Below are 21,118 nucleotides of genomic sequence, written 5' to 3' on the forward strand. Positions count from 1 at the left end.
CAACACCTTTGAAGTGTGGAGCAGGAAAAGAACTGATTCTTAGCTGCAAAAGCGAGTCTTGAAACAGGGAACATGGCGCCAGGGCTGCTGTGGATGCAGCCAGGATCCCGGAGGCTGGGGCCGCACTGAAGGCGGCCAGCTGCCCTATTCAGGATTCGAGGTTTCAGGCCGGCATTAAAGAAGATTCCTGGGAGCGCCCGAGCGGCGCCGCGACTAAACAGCCCGAGGTGGCAGCGCCGAGAACACGGAAGGCAACAAACCAGAGACAGGGCGAGCGCCCGACCTGGCACAGCACTGTGAGTGATCCCTGGCACAGCTCTGTTCGGGGGGTGGATGCCCACGCGGCTCCCGCCTGCACCACCAGGCCACTCACTGCCCCGGTGCTGCCTCCATTTTCCCAGGTGCGGGCAGCTCCGCCCTGCTCGGCCATCACTGAGCCCATTTGCTTGGCCTGGCGCGGGGCTTTCCGGACCCTGCGGGCCGGCCTCCTCTCCCACTCCCTCCGCGGTTCTCTGGCGGGGCTGGGGGTGTGGGGCGTCCCGACCAGTGTTGGGAGGGCTAGGAAGTACGGGCAGGCCGACTGTCACTCCACCACACCCTGGACTCCGGCCCCGGTAAGCTTCCTGTTACTGGGAGGCAGATACCATCTCTGCGACCACCAGTTTGGAAAAAAGCCTAACGAATTTCTGGTTGGGAATAGTGTGGTAGGAGAGTTCCCAGGTCCGCTTGAACCTGCCGGAGAGCAGGCTGCAGGCGGGCACTAGACTCGGTTTATACTGGGGGGATACAAAGGTGAACAAGACCCGAGAAAGATCTACACAGTGCTACAAAGGCACCCAGAGAGACCGGTCGTCTGTGCCTAGCAGAAACCTGGTAGACTTCCTGGGCCAGGCGGTGCTGAGCAGGGTCTTGAAGGCCCAGCTGATAGACGAGGGGTGCAGAAGACACACCCCAGCCCAGCACAGTGTGCACAGAGGGGGGAGACGTGCGGCCAGGGAGGCGGAGACTCGACAGAAACCACACACCCGGTGGGGTCGCCACTGCACTATCTAACAGCCTGGGCCAGAGCACACGGAACGGGGAGAAGTCCTGTACAGAAAGTGAAAGCTCAACAGAGATCACACACCCTGTGGTACGTGATCCACCAGCCCAGCAGAGTACAAGCTGACCAGAAAGGTGGATCCCCGGAGAAGCCCAAGACCCGAGGCAACCACACACACAAGACACTAGAGGCCAACTGAGCAGTCACGGCGGGAGCCATACCAAACTGGCAACCACAGCAACATCCTAGTTAGTCATTAGTCTCAAACCAGTGGACTGTGAAACCCCCTGCCACAATGAATAAACACCAAAAAAAAGACACCAGAAATACAAAAAATCAAGAAAGTACACCACCAAAAGTTAATAAATCTCATACTCTAGATCCTATAGAACAAGAAGCCCTTGAAATAACTGACAAGGAATTTCGAGTGATAATTCTAAGGAAACTGAATGAGATACAAGAAAACTCAGCTAGACATCATGATGAAATGAGGAAAAGTATACAGGATCTGAAAGAGGAAATATACAAGGAAATCAATGTCCTGAAAAAAAATGTAGCAGAACTTGCTGAACTGAAGAAGTTATTCAGCGAAATAAAAAACACAACGGAGAGTTTAACCAGCAGGCTTGTCGAAGTTGAAGAGAGAACCTCTGAACTTGAAGATGGGCTGTTTGAAATAACACAAGCAGACAAAAAGAAAGAAAAAAGAATCAAGGACATTGAAGAAAATCTGAGAGAGATATCAGACAACCTCAAGCGCTCAAATATCCGAGTCATGGGTATTCCAGAAGGGGAGGAAAATGGAGATTCCATTGAAAACATATTCAACAAAATAGTGGCAGAAAACTTCCCAGGTATAGGAAAAATCACAGATCTTCAGATCCAGGAAGCTCAACGATCTCCAAACGTATTCAACCCAAAAAGGCCTTCTCCAAGACAGGTCATAGTCAAATTGGCAAAACTCAGAGACAAAGAGAGAATCTTAAAAGCTGCAAGAGAGAAGCGTCAAATCACCTATAAGGGAGCCCCAATCAGGTTAACATCAGACTTTTCATCACAAACCCTAAAAGCTAGAAAGGAATGGGATGATATTTTCAAAATACTAAAAGACAAAGATTGCCAGCCAAGAATACTCTACCCTGCAAGGCTATCCTTCCGAAATGAGGGGCAAATAGTATATTTCTCAGACAAACAAAAACTGCGGGAGTTCACTACCACACGACCACCCTTACAAGAAATCCTCAAGGGAGTACTGGGTTTGGTTCCTGAAAAATAACTACCACTGCCATAAAAACCCAAGAAAAATCTAAACCCGCTAGTAAAATAAAAATGGCATTCATGAAGAGAAAACAAGCTAACAAAAACACTAACTACAACCTAAGGAACCAACAAACAAAGAAACCAAACAGTAAATCAGAAAGCAAGGAACAAAAGACACCTAAGACAACCAAACAACCAATAAAATGCTAGGAATAAATCAACACCTTTCAATAACAACTCTTAATGTTAAAGGGTTAAATTCCCCAATTAAAAGACACAGACTGGCTGACTGGATCAAAAAGCAGGACCCAACTATATGCTGCCTACAAGAGACCCACCTCACCCATAAAGATTCACACAGACTAAGAGTGAAAGGATGGAAAAAGATTTACCATGCAAACAGAAAAGAAAAACGAGCTGGAGTAGCTATTCTTATATCTGACAAAATAGACTTTAAACTAAAAACCATAAAAAGAGACAATGAGGGACACTACTTAATGATAAAAGGACTGATCCATCAAGAAGACATAACAATCATAAATATGTACGCACCCAATGTTGGAGCAGCCAGATTTATAAAACAAACTCTATTAGACCTAAAGAAGGAAATAGACACTAATACCATAATAGCAGGGGACCTGAACACTCCACTGTCAATATTAGACAGATCATCTAGGCAAAGAATCAGTAGAGAAACACAAGATCTAAACAAGACTCTAGACCAATTGGAATTGGCAGATATCTACAGAACATTCCACCCAACAACCTCAGAATATTCATTCTTCTCAGCAGCACATGGATCATTCTCCAGGATAGATCACATATTAGGTCACAAATCAAGTCTCAATAAATTCAAAAAAATTGGAATTATCCCATGTATCTTCTCAGACCACAATGGATTAAAACTAGAAATTAATAACAAACGAAACTCTGGAAACTATACAAACACATGGAAATTAAACAGCATTCTACTTAATGACATATGGGTCCAAGAAGAAATCAAGCAGGAAATCAAAAAGTTTATTGAAACTAATGAAAACAATGATACATCATACCAAAACCTGTGGGATACTGCAAAAGCAGTATTGAGGGGAAAATTTATTGCATTAAATGCTCACTTCAGAAGAATGGAAAGATGGCAAGTGAACAACCTAACACTTCACCTTAAAGAACTAGAAAAACAAGAACAATCCAATCCTAAAGTTAGCAGACGGAAAGAAATCATTAAGATCAGAGCAGAACTGAATGAAATTGAAACCCAAAAAACAATTCAAAAGATCAACGAATCAAAAAGTTGGTTTTTTGAAAAGATAAATAAAATTGACAAACCATTAGCATGGCTAACAAAAAAAAGAAGAGAGAAGACTCAAATAACAAAAATTAGAAATGAAAAAGGCGATATTACAACTGATTCATCTGAAATACAAGGAATCATTTGAGACTACTACAAACAACTATACGCCAACAAATTTGAAAATCTGGAGGAAATGGATAAATTTCTGGACACACACAAGCTCCCAAAACTGAACCGTGAAGACGTAGAAAATTTGAACAGACCAATAACAATAAAGGAGATTGAAGCTGTTATCAGAAGGCTCCCAACAAAGAAAAGCCCAGGACTAGATGGATTCACAGCAGAATTTTACCAAACATTCAAAGAGGAATTGACACCGATTCTTTACAAACTATTCCAAAAGATTGAAACGGACGCAAATCTCCCAAACTCATTCTATGAAGCAAACATCATCCTGATACCAAAACCAGGTAAAGATATAACCAAAAAAGAAAACTACAGGCCGATATCCTTGATGAATATAGATGCAAAAATCCTCACCAAAATACTAGCAAACAGAATACAGCAACACATACAAAAAATTATTCATCACGATCAAGTGGGATTCATTCCAGGGATGCAAGGTTGGTTCAACATACGCAAATCAATAAATGTGATACACCATATTAATAAAATCAAACACAAGGACCATATGATCATCTCTATAGATGCTGAAAAAGCATTTGATAAAGTTCAGCACTCATTCATGACAAAGACCCTCTATAAGTTAGGTATAGAGGGAAAGTATCTCAACATAATTAAAGCCATATATGACAAACCCACTGCCAATATCATCCTGAATGGGGAAAAGCTGAAAGCTTTTCCTTTAAGAACAGGCACTAGACAAGGATGCCCACTCTCACCACTCCTATTCAACATAGTGTTGGAAGTACTAGCCAGAGCAATCAGAGAAGAGAAGGAAATAAAGGGCATCCAGATTGGAAAAGAGGAAGTCAAACTGTCCCTGTTTGCAGATGACATGATCCTATATATCGAACAGCCTAAAACCTCTACAAAAAAACTGTTGGAATTGATAAATGATTTCAGCACAGTAGCAGGATACAAAATCAACACACAAAAATCAGTAGTATTTCTTTTCTCCAATAGTGAACATGCAGAAGGAGAAATCAAGAAAGCCTGCCCATTTACAATAGCCACCAAAAAAATAAAATACTTAGGAATTGAGTTAACCAAGGAGGTGAAAAATCTCTATAATGAGAACTACAAACCACTGCTGAGAGAAATTAGAGAGGATACAAGAAGATGGAAAGATATTCCATGCTCTTGGATTGGAAGAATCAACATAGTGAAAATGTCCATACTACCCAAAGTGATATACAAATTCAATGCAATCCCCATCAAAATTCCAAAGACATTTTTCTCAGAAATGGAAAAAACTATTCAGACATTTATATGGAACAATAAAAGACCACGAATAGCCAAAGCAATGCTCAGCAAAAAAAATAAAGCTGGAGGCATAACACTACCTGACTTTAAGCTATACTACAAAGCTATAATAACCAAAACAGTATGGTACTGGCATAAAAACAGACACACTGACCAATGGAATAGAATAGAGAATCCAGAAATCAACCCACACACTTACTGCCATCTGATCTTTGACAAAGGCACCAAGCCTATTCACTGGGGAAGGGACTGCCTCTTCAGCAAGTGGTGCTGGGATAACTGGATATCGATATGCAGGAGAATGAAACTAGATCCATACCTCTCACCGTATACTAAAATCAACTCAAAATGGATTAAGGATTTAAATATACACCCTGAGACAATAAAACTTCTTAAAGAAAACATAGGAGAAACACTTCAGGAAATAGGACTGGGCACAGACTTCATGAATACGACCCCAAAAGCACGGGCAACCAAAGGAAAAATAAACAAATGGGATTATATCAAACTAAAAAGCTTCTGCACAGCAAAAGAAACAATTAAAAGAGTTAAAAGACAACCAACAGAGTGGGAGAAAATATTTGCAAAATATACATCTGACAAAGGATTAATATCCAGAATATATAAGGAACTCAAACAACTTTACAAGAAGAAAACAAGCAACCCAATTAAAAAATGGGCAAAGGAGCTAAGTAGGCATTTCTCTAAGGAAGATATCCAAATGGCCAACAGACATATGAAAAAATGCTCAACATCACTCAGCATCCGGGAAATGCAAATCAAAACCACATTGAGATACCATCTAACCCCAGTTAGGATGGCTAAAATCCAAAAGACTATGAACGATAAATGCTGGCGAGGCTGCGGAGAAAAAGGAACTCTCATACATTGTTGGTGGGACTGCAAAATGGTGCAGCCTCTATGGAAAATGGTATGGAGGTTCCTTAAACAATTGCAAATAGATCTACCATACGACCCAGCCATCCCACTGTTGGGAATATACCCAGAGGAATGGAAATCATCAAGTCGAAGGTATACCTGTTCCCCAATGTTCATCGCAGCACTCTTTACAATAGCTAAGAGTTGGAACCAGCCCAAATGCCCATCATCAGATGAGTGGATACGGAAAATGTGGTACATCTACACAATGGAATACTACTCAGCTATAAAAACGAATGAAATACTGCCATTTGCAACAACATGGATGGACCTTGAGAGAATTATATTAAGTGAAACAAGTCAGGCACAGAAAGAGAAATACCACATGTTCTCACTTATTGGAGGGAGCTAAAAATTAATATATAAATTCACACACACACATACACACACACACACACAAACGGGGGGGGGGAAGAAGATATAACAACCACAATTATTTGAAGTTGATACAACAAGCAAACAGAAAGGACATTGTTGGGGGGGGGAGGGAGAAGGGAGGGAGGTTTTGGTGATGGGGAGCAATAATCAGCTACAATGTATATCGACAAAATAAAATTAAAAAAAATAAATAAATAATAAATAAATAAATAATAAATAAATTTTTTTAAAAAAAAGAAGAAAAGAAAAGTCATTTAGCTTCTCTGCACCTCAGATTCTTCATTTGTAAAATGTGGATCTGCCTGTAGTGGATGCTGCTGGTGCCTCACCTGTATCCGGCAGACCCTTTTTTTCTCATGCACAGCTTTGCCTTTGTGCTTAGAAGTGCTAGAGAATTAACATGCCCAGGAGCAGCTCTCAAACAAAGACTAACAAGAGTTGGCATATGAATACCCGAGTTCCTGAGGGGTGGGAAAACTCTTAGGTGCAAGTTCTACACTCTCTCCTAGGGTCCTCCAGCAAGATTGACCTCCAGTTTCCCATAATGATGATAAACCTGTACCACTGCCTCCCTTCCCTGTTTCACCTCCCCTCTTCAGGGATCACCTCCTATATGAAGTAGCTGCACTTGAATCTTTGTAACAGGGTCAGCTTCTAGAGGAGCCCAACTGTATTAGTTCAGTTTCTGTTGCTTATAACAGAATACCTGAAACTGGGTAATTTATAAGAAAACAAAATTTATTTCTTACGGTTTTGGAAGCTGAGAAGTCCAAGGTCCAGGGATCATATCTGGTGAGGGATTTAATCTTGGTGGGGACTCTCCACAGGAATGCAGAGTGCCACATTGAGAGGATGGCATGAGCTCTTTCATGTGCTCTCCTTATAAAGCCACCACTCTGCATCCGTGATAACCCACTAAACCATTCACTCATTAATCTGTGCATGGATTAATCTATTCATGAGGACAGAATCCTCACAATCCAATCACCTCTCAAAGACCCCACCTTTCAAATACCATAGTTTGATTTCCCACTCCCTTAAAACTGTTATGATGGGGATCAAGCTTCCGATACATGAACTTTTGGAGGACACATTTAACCCTTAAAACTGTTACGATGGGGATCAAGCTTCCGATACATGAACTTTTGGAGGACACATTTAACCCTTAAAACTGTTACGATGGGGATCAAGCTTCCGATACATGAACTTTTGGAGGACACATTTAACCCACAGTACCAACTAAGAAACTTCCCAACTTTCTCACAGTGTTGTTGATAAGATCAGGCAGAGCTCGTAGACAAAGGTCAAAGTTATCACCATGGCATCTTGGTGCTTATCTGTATGCCAGGCAAAGGGAGCTACAGGTCAATCTGAGTTGGGTATTCTGGGGCTTTTGAACTCTAGATGCTCACTGGAGTTTTAAAGGTAGAATGAACGAACACAAGCTGTAAAAGATAGTAGAGTTGAAGCCTATGGGGTCCTGCCTGGTTTTAACTGCTTTTAACAAAACAATCACAACTGCCAATCTCCAACTTCCAAAGGACCAGCTCTGCCAACACACCAATTAACTAAGGAATATGTTTTGAGCATAATCTGGCTCATAGCTGATATCAAGCAGAAGATACTCTCCGTGGCCTCAATAGCTCACAATCTATGCAGAACCCAAACAGAACATCTAACAATTAACTCAGTAAAATCAGCAACAAATCCTGGAGCATCATGTGGAACCAGGAAAAGATAGGGGTTTGTTGAAAGAACACAGAAGCCCTGAAGGAGTTCCCAGTGGCCAAGGCGGGAGTAATTTGAATAATAAAATAAATAATGATAGTATTGGACAATAACCCATAGAATAAAATAAATATTGAGGACTCCATACTGGTATAAATATTTGATTAAATAAATCAAAGGAGGAGAAGTGACAGCTATTCCTTGCAATAGAAATCCAATCAGTCAGCGTGGGAGGAAGCAAGAAAGAAGAAAAGCAACATTAGACAGGTACCACAACCACAATGGCGATTGCTGCAGACAAGATCTGCTGGAATCAGTGGAAGGTTTGAGAAGAAAAGGGATTTGCACAGCCTCAAGGTATCTCTCCCAGGATGTTTGTTGACAAGGGGGGTAGCTAACACATTACAGAGGGAAAGCCCCTCTGGGACCATTTGGCCAGGCCACCAGAGCCATCATCACAGAAGTAAGAAATCAACGCCATGCCTGGTAACACGGTGCACTGAGCAGGATGTGGTCTTGCGTCTGTGGTGCCTTGGCCTGGGATGCGTGACCTGAGCCCAAGCACAAAGAAACCCAGACAGGCATGAATTGAGGGACTTCGGCAGAGTAACTGGTCAATACTCTTCAGGGTATCCAGGTACTGAAAGGCAAGGAATGACCGAGGAACTGTTGCAGACTAAACGCAAAAGTGGGATCCTGAATGGGATCCTGGAGCAAGAAAAGGAAAAACTATAAAAGTTTACACAGTAGTCTTTAGTTTGATTAAGAGTGTTGTATCAAGGCTAGCTTCCCAGTTCTGATCAATGTGCTATGGTTTTGCAAGGTTGGGGGTGGTAACTACAAAAATCTGCTCTGACCAGGTCAGCTAAATTGTATTGCCTTGTGAAATCTGGGATGAGTCAGTAGTCATGTCCCATGTCCTGGAAAACATTATCATAAGACCACTATCACTTAGAAGCAGACAGACTGGCACCAGAAGTCATGAAATAACCTAGAATGCTTCTTGTAACTCTCACTCTAGATCCCTGCATGTAGGATGCAACCTAGTAACAATCCCAAATCTTCACATCATGTACAGCCAACAGAAAAACTGAAGAAGTGATCAGACAAGTGTGTCCCCCCACCCTTTTGATTCCTCCCCTTCTTGTGATTATAAAATGCATGTTCTGCTGGACCCCTTCGGAGTGCCTTTCTCAGGGCAACCTGACCTATGCGTTTCCCAGTTGCAATCATCATCCTGGTTCAATAAGTCCTATGCTTTATATGTTCAGCCCCAGTTTCTTCTTAGGTCAACAGGGGAGACTGGAGGAGGGACATAGGGAAGTTCTCTGTACTATGCAACTTTTCTACTATTTTTATCACTACTTTTCTAAAAGTAGGCCAAAATATAAAGTTTTTTTAAAAGCTTCAAATGTCCAGCTTTTTAGCAGTGTCCTTATTAGAAAAGGAACAACCACATTTGTGTTGATATGAACAATGATCAAAACCAAGGCAACAGATCTCAAAATATTTTGAAAAATGGGAGCAAGGAGGTAAGGGCTGAGGCATTCTTCCTTTGAAACATTTCCCCAAGGTTTAAAAGAGGCAAAAATCACAAGATCCCATCTGAATAGATTTGGCAGGAAAAGATGTCCAGTGACCTGTCCGAGGGCCAGTCACACATTTATCAACAGCATTCTTGGCTCCCTTTTCCCAGTTCAGGTCCCCCAGCTCAGCTCACATCCTGGAATCAGCCAAAAAATACCAAGACCTTGTTTCACAGAAAATGGTGTGCACATCTGTTTCAAACCACATGACCTTCCACCACAACCTCTTGTGACTTGCTCCAAATTGGATCAGGAACTAGTGCTGCCACCATTTATTACTGGAACATTTAGAATGTTCTGAGTATCTCAGCTCTAGGCCTGGAGGCCACATCTGATGCAAACGGAGCCAGAGGATGAGGTCAGGGTGTCTCCACGGGAAAGTGGAGTTAAGAGCAGAGTGAGAAAGCTCTTGCAGGGTCTTGGGCCCTGGAGCGGGGCTGGGGCCAGAGGCGGGCAGTCTGGTGAGCCATCTTCAGGGAAGACGCAGCCCCTGTGGGAACGTCCGTCTGGAAGCAGGGTGCAAGGCAAGAGGCAAGGTCAGCCGTAGCAGCTCCTGCCCTTTAAGCAAATACCAGGCTGTTTGAGGCTGGGGAAGAAATAAATATTGACAAAGGGGAGGAGCCGCAGCAAGGCCAGGTGGCCAAGGCCCCACAGGGATCATGGCCCTAAAAAGGTCTCCTGGTGACACTCCAAGGAACCCCAGACCCCAAGCTCCCCTCCTCAGGGGCCCTCAGAGAGGCCTCTCTTACAGAGTCCTTGATGCCCTTGGCTGATGCTGCAGGACGCTGGGGGGCTTCTAATCAGGCTGCCAGGAGGGTGAGCCATGCAGGGGCTCAGCTGCTCCTGTTGGGCGAAGGCGTGGCGCAGAGGGGCCACCATAATCTCTAACGGGTGCCGCAGCCAGAAGGCCTTGGGTAAATACCTGTCCTGTTTCAGGAGGGCATCTGGTAGATTCCCCAGTCCTAATAACCCATTGGCATCCCCGTGGTGAAGCGTCCCAAAGTGTGGGCATAGGGCTGTCATCAGAGGCCCCTGGGGCCCTCTGTAAAAAGGCACGTTCTTGAGGCTGGCCAGTCTGCTCAGTTGGTTAAAGCACAGTGTTGTAACACCGAGGTCAAGGGTTGGATCCCCACACTGGCCAGCCACCAAAAAAAGGAAAAGGTACATTCCTGAGCCCCGCTCACCCCACCTCTGCCCTTGAGGTGCTCAGGGATGAAGCCCAGGAATGTGCATTTTCAGCAACTTCCCTGGTGACTCCGATACTCTGTTAGGTGTGCGTGCACCCATTAGACCCACTTAACAGAAGAGGATGCCAAGCCCAGAGAGGGGACTCAACCTTCTTTGGCCATACCTAGAGTGCAGAAGGGTAGTGAGGAAGGGGAGCCCAGGTGTCCTGGCTTCTACCTCACCTCACATGCCAAGGCAGAGGGAAACAGTCAGACATGCTTCCATGCCTCTAGCTGGAAATGCTCTTCTTTCCCACCCGTATTGTCAGGAATCTCTATCTCAATCCTGCCTCGCCCTCCATGGCTCCCTGCAGTGCCACACTAACTCTCCTCCTGGCTGCAGCTCTAAGGGAACCAGAGCGTGTCCCAAACCAGCAGGCCCTGCCAAAGCCCCAGGGATGACTGTCACTAGCCTGTCAGGGGTCACGTGCCTGTCTGTGAAGCACTCACTGTGGCTGGAGAAAGAGGAGGCTCTCCTGGGCCAGATCCCAGTGCTCTGGCCACACCAGCATGCAGAGGGTGGGGGCAGTGCCACCAGAAGGGGAGGGCTAGGAATGGAGGAAAGCCGACAGGAGAATCAGGGTGGGGTTCTTCCAAAAGGCAGGAGGGCAGCTGAGAAGGCAAAATCCAGCACGTGTCCACTCCAGCCCACCTCACCTCTCCCCAACTCATGAGGGGGCTAAGAACCAGAAAGTTCCTCAGGATCAAGTCAAATCCTGTCTCCCTGTCTCTCTCACCCACCATGACTAGTTCTGCCTCTTCCTTTGCCTGATGTCCAGCACCAATCACCCCACCCCTGTCCCTCACCTTCACGCCAGGGTCTCCCTGGTCCTGCACTCTCACTTCATGATGCCCAGTCTTCACATCCTGAATTCCAGACTCTCCCATGCCGGCTGCCTGCCCTGCCTCAGATACCTGCCATTCCCATCCAAGGACCACCCCCTCTCTCAAATGACTCCCCATTATCTGCCACCCAGAAAATCACTCTGGTGTTGAAGACCTATCTAAGTCTAGACCCCAAAATACTACTGGTGTTTAGTCATTATTCCATAGCCTGTTCTGATTATTTGTAATAAATAATGTAACTATCTCCAAATTCTCTGACCCTCCTGGAGATTGAACCTACCTGTGGCTACTCTTTTCTTCTACTTTATTCCCACGTGAGATAAAGAAGACACCACCTGGAAAAGAGTGTGTGTGTGTGTGTGTGTGTGTGTGTGTGTGTGTGTGTGTGTGTGTGTGTGTGTGTGTGTGTGTGTGTGTGTGTGTGTGTGTGTGTGTGTGTGTGTGTGTGTTTGGGGTAGGGGTATGGATTCATACACATACGTGTAGGAAAAAGGCTGGAAGGATATTTTGGCATATCACTGCGGGGCTTGCCATTGTAGAGACTTTATTTGCTTCTCTGTATTTTCTACCTTAACATATAATTTGGGGGAAATTAAAGAATCAATTTAAGAAGCTGAATGGATGAACAAGAGGCAGTTTATATTGGATAGACAAGGCAGAAACCACAAAGTTAAACAGGCATAGGTTTGAACCTTGGTAACTGTGTGGCCTTGGGAAAGTGGCTCGTGCCTTTACCTGGTTTCTCACCTGAAAAATGGGGGATTATAGGAAATTACAAAAGTGGCTATAATCCATGCAGCTCTTCCCATCAACAGATGGAGCTGATTCTCCCTCCCCTTGAGTCCCGCCACCCCTGTAAGTTGTTTTGGCTAACAGGATGCTGCAGAAGAGGTGATGGGCCCGTTCTGAGCTTACCTCAAGGGCCCTGCAGCTTTCATTCGTTTTCTCGGAATGCTGCCCACCGCCTTGAGGATGAGCCCGGGCCAGCCTGCTGTGGGATGAGTGCACATGGAGTAGAGGTGAGCTGTGGCACTTGAGGCCATTCTGAGTCAGGCAGCCCCAGACAACCTGTCATTGACCTCCTACAATTGATTGAGCTCAGCTACCAGAACTGCCCAGCTGAGCACAGCCACCAAAAAAAAAAAAAAAAAAAAAAAAAAAGGCTGCTATTTTAAGCCCCTAATTTTGGGGGTAGTTTGTTATGTAGCTAACAATAGCTAACTGACAGGCACACTAAACATCCCCCTACCTCATAACCTCTGCCCTTGATGTTTCCTCTGCCTGGAACCGTCTTCCTCCAGATTCCATATGCCTTTTCTCCCTTTCCACCCCCAGGTCTCTGCTCAGTGAGGCCTTCCCTGGCCAGCCTATATAACATAACAGCTCCACTCCCATCGCTTTCCCTCGTACATATCTTTCCGTAGCACCTATGACTCACCTCTCTATTCATATTTACTGGTTAATTTCTTTATTGTCTCTCTTCCCCCAACAGAGGGCAAGGATATTGTCTAGTTTATTCATGGCTATCTCTCATGCCCAGTAGCCTGCAAGGGTGCAGATATCTGTGGAATGGAAGAGTTCATCTTACACCCTGGTGATCTGGATCCAGCTGGCTGTGGATCACCAGCAAGGAGGTTTATTCTGTGTACCTCCCCGACCTGCCCACCTTGCTCTGTCCTTCACTCCCTGAATCAGTGGTCCCTGCATTTGAACAACAATTTAGAGTGAAAAAGGACCCCCCCACTTATCTATTTGATCCTCCTTTCCCTCAGTCTTCTAGTGGAGTCTGCAGGCCCCCCACTCCCCACTCATATTTTTCAGACAAGAAACTGAGGCTGAGCGACTCATGCAGGAAGCAGGATATTTTGAGGCACATCTCTGCAGTGCTCCCTTGGACCACTGGACAAAGGTACCTCCTGCTATCGCCAGGGACCCCGTCAAGCCCCCAGGCAGGAGACCCTAGTCTGAGCCTTTTCTTCTCCCTCCATCCCGCACCAAGGCCTAGTGAATTGTCCTTAATATAAGAGATGAAAAGCCCTCCCTACAGTAAAAAGCCTCAACCTCAGCACCTCATTAAATTGACTTCAACATCATTTCATGTAAAGTACCCAAAGGAAAAGAAAATAGCAGGGGCTGTTAGAGCTTGGCCATGGGCCTCCCACCCCCGCCAACTCTTAGAGCTTTGGGGAGACGAAGGAAGAGTTGCTGGGAGGAGAGTACCTCCCACCCCAGGCAGACGGCTCCAGCCCTACCACCCTCCCTCCCTCCTGGGCGCCTCAGGGAAAGTCCACGGTAATTTGGGAGGAAAACCACAGAGCCAGAGTCTCTAGAATTCACTTGTGACTGCTCAGTAATGTTGCCTTAATTCAGCCTTCCCCAAGAGCCGACTGCCTAAGAGGAGAATGCGGCGTTTTATGGGGGGCGGCCCCAGGAAGCTTCTGTAGGAGTGCAGGGGAGACAGGGCAGCGTGCAGGCTGCGCTGCAGCCCTGGCCCAGGCTCGGTCCTGGTGGAGTGTGCCCCATGGACAACGATACCCTGAGACAGGCAGGCTGGTCTTAGGTAAGAGCAGCTGTGTGAGCAGGGAAGTGCTGCAGGTGGCCTCAGGGGCCAAAGTCCTGTGGGAAACAGAACTGCATGCTGATCCAGGGGGACCTGCAGGTGCCCAGGGGACAGAGCAAAGGATGACTCTCTAGGGAGCATTTCAGTAGAGGAGACCAACTAGGAGGGGGACCCTCCCTCTTCAGGCTGGGTACTGAATTTTCCAAGCCCACCTGGCTAAGGGGCTTTGCCCACAGAGGCAGCTGAGCAGGGACAGCCTTTCAGAGCAGCTCCGAGGAGCAGGCTCTGAGCCGCTGAGGAGAGCCGCCTGCCCAGCCTTGAGAAAGCCACAACTGTCACCTCTGGCTACACCATGGAAGCCCTGAGATATGAACTCTTCTGCAGAGATGGAACACCAACGGCTCTGCGTGCAAAGGTACAGACAGCACTGATTGGAGCCTACTGTGTGCACAGCCTCAGCAGCCAGGGGATGGGGAGCGGCCAGTAATAAGACACCAACATCACACTCATTAAGCACTCACTAAGGCTTCGCAGGGGTTACCTTAGTCCTCATACTCCCTCCAACTAGTCAGAACCACTATCACCATCTGAGATGGGACTGATATTCCAGATGCCTCTTAGAGGCAGGCAGGGGGCCAGACACTTCATTAACTGGACCCCTCTCTCTGTGCTGAGAGTAAACATACCCCTCCCCCATTTTACAACTGTGAAAAGTAATGAGCTTCAGGAGCTTGAGGAAAAGGCAGAGACACAGAAGGCCTGGATAATTAAAACACATCCCAGAGAGATGTGTTTCATCCTTTTGTCCCTGAAAGAGCCACAGTCCATTTGGGGAAACAAGCCCCAGAGGGAAATAAGCAAGAGAAGTTAAACCACAGCACAAGGCAACAATACAGGACAGGCCGCAACCTAGCCAGACATTCCATACCCGGTGACCCCCGCCCACTCCTCTCATAAGGCCTGCCTCCCACTCTCTGAGTCTGGAAAGTTTCTTGAGAGGTGTCTTAAAAAGTCCTTGGAATGGCAGTGGGTGGGGAAAGGGGTGGTTGGCCCCTGCTCTAAAACATTTGCCAGCGCATTTCCCGCCCCCTGTAGGAGCTTCTCTCCCCTTGGCCAGCTGCAGGAAAGCTGCCGCTTTCATTAGCCAGGGAGGGGCCTCCCAGTGGGATCAGGCCCCAGTCCTGGGGAACTGCTGAGGTGGCAATAAAATTAGAGCACAGTGGTGAGCAAATTGCAGAGGGGAGTGGGTGGGGACACAGATTCTTTCATTAGTACCATGCAGTGGGGGTGGGAGAGGCCCTGGGGGAGGTCATTATCACCCTCCTGGGGGCTTGAGGGCCCTCCAAGACCCCAGGCCTCTGCCTTCATTGTTGGGGGAGCACCCAAGGCAGTCCCAGCTGTCCCATGTCTAGCCTGAGCCTCACTTTCCTCACCTGTAACATGGGCTGAGGAGAACCCGGATATGAACATCGGCTCACAGGATATGACTGCGATTGAACTGAACAAGTGGTTCTCAACCCAGGCTGTACATCAGAATCACCAGGTGAATTTTCTAAACTACCATTTGAGCTATACCCTGTTACTGAAATCAGAATCTTTGAGGGTGGGCCCAGGCATCAGTCTTCAGGGTGAGGACATTCCAGGTACAGGGACAACTGGAGCAAAGGCCCTGAGGCAGAGGAGGGGTGTTCAGGAACCTCAAGGAGGCTGGTGTGGCTGGAGTGGAATGAGGGAGAGGACAAAGAGAGGTCAGAGAGGTTAGGGGAGTTCCAGTTACACTTGCTGAGTAACAAAACACCCCATGCTTACTGCATAAAACCTCCATTTTATTATGCTTTGGACGTTTGCGGGTCGAGTCCTGACAGGCCTTGGTGGGAATGGCTTGCCTCTTATGCAATGTCTGGGGCTTCAGCTACGAAGATGTGAATATTTTGGGGGTGACAACTGTAGTAGTCACTAGGCATATGTGACTCTTTAAATGTAAATTAATTAAAATTAAAAATTCGCTTCCTCAATTGCACTAGTCACATTTCAGGTGCTTAATCCCGTACCGGCCAGCAAAAAAAAATTGCCAAGACCTGGCAAATAAAAATGTAAGATGCCCAGCGAAATTTGAATTTCAGATCAACAAAAAATTTTTTTAGTATGAGCATGTCCAAATATTGCATGGGATATATTACACTAAAGAAGTATTCGTTATCTGAAATTCAAATCTGATAGGGTGTTTTATCTGCACCCTAGCTAACGTGGTTAATGGCCACAGTACTGGACAGCACAGATACAGAACATTTCCATCTATTGGACACCGCTGATTTAGAGACCTCTTCACTCACTTGTCTGGTTCATAGGCTGGATGACTTGCAGGCTGGGCTTAGCTGGGACATGGGGCCTCCGCTACATGTGGCTTGGCTCCTCAAAGCATGGCAGCTGGGTTCCAAAAGTGACTCGAGAACAAGGCTCTGTCTGCTCTTTACTTGGAAGTTACACACACACACCCCGCCCCACCCATGTCACTTCGATCCCATTCTGTGGGTTACACACTAACACCAGCCCGGCATCAAGACGAGGGGAACTAGATTTCTTTTGCTGGGTAAGCGGCAAGGTCACATTACAGAAGAGCATATGGGATTGGAAATATTGTTGTGGACACCTTTGGTAAATAAAATCTTGGAGTGGGGAGCATCAAATCAGGTAGGGCATTGTAGTTGTTGGAAGGACTTGGTCTTTGAGTCAAAAGGGGACTTGTGATGGTATTTGCAGAGAAGCATCATGATCTGACTCATGTTCTAAAATCCCTTTGATTTGAATAAAACCTAAGGGATGAAGGTAGGTCTGGTGTTCATTTAGATTATACCTAGCCCTGACCAAGGCTGAAGTAAGACCCCAGCCAAGGGCTCTGTGACAGGAGTTGGCATGGCAATCCCAACCTCTGGTCCCCGCTTACTTCTTAGCTCACCCCAACAAGGACCCTTGCAGGTAGCACCTCACCCTGGCCTCATCTCTTGCCCCGACTCTGAGGCAAGTCACATCCGGTCAGTTTCATGCCCCTTGCCCCGCTCCCAGTGCGAAAAGTGCTTTAACAGACAGTAGCCAAACAGACGGGGATCAAAAGCGTTGCAGACACACCAAACTAGGAAAACACATAGTGCAAGCTCTGTTGGGATTCGCAGCAGGAATGAATCTCCAACGCATTCGCTGAGCAGGCCAAGATCAGCTTCGCCTGAAGGAAGGAATGGGGCTCTCTGCGCTGCTGTCTGCATGCACTCAGCAGCTCCTTTTCCTCTGGACCCCTTAGGATCCTTTCACGTATTCTTCCTCCTACCCCTGCCACTTTTTCCAGCCCCAGATAAATGCCTGGCCACCTGCCTCCCAACACGACTGAAGTATGGGATAATGATACAGTCAACAACTGCAAGGAGCAGAGAGGCCCCAGGAACCACAGCTGGATCCAGCTGGAATCTCAAAGGCTGGCTCTAGCTAGAAGTTTTCACCCTCAAGGGCTGGCCAGTTAGCTCAGTTGCTTAGAACGTGGTGTTGTAACACCAAGGTCAAGGGTTTGGATCCCTGTACCAGCCGGCCACCAAAAATAAAAAAAAGTTAAAAAAAAAAAAAAAGTTTTCACCCTCAAGCAAAGCTTTTAAACTGCTTCACAGAAACCTCTCTGCTAACCCAGGCAGAGCAGGGCAGTGGGGAGCTGGGACTTCCATGAACTATGCCCAGAGTTACCATGGGTGTCAGGCTAGAATCAGGAATTATTGTTACATAGCCCACCACCCCAACAGCACTATTTTTATTTGCTGTTTCAGGATCTTGCCTGGTCTTGGGTTGACCATCAGGAGTATAACTCGTCCCCTCCTGTGGTTTTGCAATGTGGAGGGGATATGGCAAACATGTGATCTCCATTCCATCTACAAACCTCACCGACATGACAGGAAAGGATCTGCGATGTAGCAGTAAAAAAAAAAAAAAAAGAGGCCAGTAATAAGCAGTTCCTGAAACATAAGCAGCTGGCCAGTCTTCTACTACATTATCCTTGCAGAAAGCTTCACTGGAAACCTACACCCCAATCTCGCAAATCCCTCCTCTTTGATGCTAAAAATTTTCCCAAATAAACACTTTGTTCTTGTAACTGAGAATACGCCAAATGAATTAATGCCCAGTGGGCATGAGCTAGAAGGCAACCATCAGAAATAAAAATGGCTGTGGGCTGGGATTATGGGCTCTTCTTTTCCTGAGTGTTTTGAATATTCCAGGTCCCAAAATTTTAACAAGCTTTAAAGGAGTTTTGTGAAGCATGTGTACAAAAGTAAGGCCAGGCTAGCTGGTTAGCTCAGTTGGTTACAGCATGGCCTTGTAACACCAAGGTCAAGAATTCAGTTCCCCCAGCCAGCCACCAAGAATCAAAAAAAAAAAAAGAAAAAGAAAACAAAGTAAGACCCAATTAAAATGAAAATCACTCACAACTTCCAGCAGGTGAATGGGAAAGGTTGGTGAAGGAGAGGCTGAGCTAGCCTGTCTGTCTGCAAAGAACCTTTCCCTCCTCCTGGCAGGAACTGACAGTGGAAGGACAAAGATGCAAAAGAGCCCTTTTCGGGCCACTGGAAGCTGATCCATGAGTCTCCCTGGAGACTATTCCAAAGGGAGAGATAATCAACAATCAGAAACTAACCCCAACTCTGGCATTCTGAATAGTTTTCTGTAAAATACACATACATATATAGATAGGGGGAAAAATGGAAACATTTAAAACTAATTTTTATAAGATATAGTAAAATAGAAAATTTTTACTTTTTAGTTTATTGTTTTTGCATTGTCTGAATTCCTTAAAAGTATGTATTGCTTTTATAGATGCAAATAAAGACTAAAAACATGAAGTCCGTGGCTTTTTATGGTGACAAACCCAAACCTCCAATAAGGAATCACTTTGAGGCTGGCCAGAGCATGGTGTTAACACCAAGGTCCTGGGTTCGATCTGTTACTGGCCAGCTGCCAAAACAAAAAACACTCTGAAAGCAAAGGGGGACCATTTGTATGTGTTCATTAAGGCAATAGCGGAAGGTCCCTCTGGACCTTTCAGCACCCAGCTGTGTCTAAAGGTCATAACCAGTCACTGCCCAGCTGTGATCCTCCCTCCTTCCTTCGCAGCATATCACATGTCCTGGCCCTGAACCCCCATTACCTCATAGCTATTCAACACCCGGCCCAGTTTCTGGAACAGAAAAGTTTGCCTTGGGTCACCAGGAATCCAAGGCTCACAGGAATCCTGGAGGGAACTGCTGGTCTGGGAAGACACCATCATGACATTTCTCTTCCTGCTACAATCGGCACTTCAGCTACAAGATGATAATCTAAGTAACCCGGCAGGAACCCCAGGCTCCTCCACAGTTGCACCTGGCAAGGTCCCAAGCTATGGGCGGCTGGCTGCACTGGGTCACCTCTGCCGCCTACAGGCGGAAGGCTGATGGTGCAAGGCAGCTGCTTCCTTTAACTTCCAAATGAAAATCCCCACCCCACCCCACCCCCCCCACCCCCCCGCTTCCTTGTAACTTCCAAATGAAAATCCCCCCCTAGCACTAGGCCTGGATATTACCTCCAATGAGCCTCACAAGCCCAAAAGGAGCACAAGGCAATTGAGTTAACAGGCCCAGAAAAATGAGGATGGAATGAGTGAATGGATAGGGAGAAGAGCTGGCCCACTGTTTGTGCTCTGTCCCCATGAATGGCCTGATGTGACCTCAACTTTCTACAAAGGCTTTACAGACCAGGGGGGTGATCTTCCTCTGCTTATGAGCATCTCCTGATTTTTCTTTAGGGAAAATACCATTTTCTGTGAACTGTGGTTTTGTGTATGCTACAATGCAACTTTCCCAGCTGTGTGACCTGGTAAAGTCACAGCCTCTCTGGCTGGACTTCCTAAAGAGGGCCTATCTCTAAAACCACTTCCCACACACTCCATTTCTTGTTTCTAGAACCCTTCAAGGGTTCCGTAGGAATTGCACACACACATGGGCTTTCCTGGGGGATCACAAACTGTTAAGTCTCTCAAAACAATCCATAATTTAAAGTATACTCTGAACACTGAGGGTTTAGGCTAAGACAAAACAAAAGTCTCCCCACACACTATCTTGAAGTGGCCTAAATTCCATCTATTGCTGTCACAAACATTTCTCAATGCATGACCCAAGATCGCCCGCACTCTTGGAAGGCTCCTTCTTAGCAGCTGCAGTTCCCCATTTGATGGAGTTCTTCCTGCTGAGGCCTATTCAGAACCTGCCTTCCTGGGTCTCAGCTCCAGTCTTCTGAGCACTCTGCACACCACACACAACATGGTCAGCATCGAATCCTGGTCTTGCCTTCATATTTCAGGATAGCAGCTGCCTCTCTCCTACAACTTTACCTAGTTTCCCAAGGACACTATGAATATCGTGTACTTCGCATATAAAGGCAGTGATCATCAACTGACTGATACAAGCAGAACAGGGATGGGACTATACTATACACCCCTGACCTACTCAGACCCCAATAGTTTCAGTGACTGTCAGACCTAATTATGACTTTAAAAGGCACTATGGCCACAATACAGTTAAGTTTTAGCTACCTGTAACTAGCAAGAGAAGCAAGACATCAATATCAGTTAAATATTCAAAAAATGCTCCCTGTAGTATTCAGGTATCACTGTTTTACAACTTTCTTAACAGTCATAACCATTTACAACTAGTTATAATAGATTCTAAAAGTGGTGGGTAAAATATTTTTACATAGTCTCAAAGGATCTTCCCATGAATTACTTATTACAAGGGCAAAAAAGTAAAC

The sequence above is a fragment of the Cynocephalus volans genome, chromosome 1 (genome assembly GCF_027409185.1).
Source record: "Cynocephalus volans isolate mCynVol1 chromosome 1, mCynVol1.pri, whole genome shotgun sequence".
Classification (NCBI taxonomy): Eukaryota; Metazoa; Chordata; class Mammalia; order Dermoptera; family Cynocephalidae; genus Cynocephalus; species Cynocephalus volans.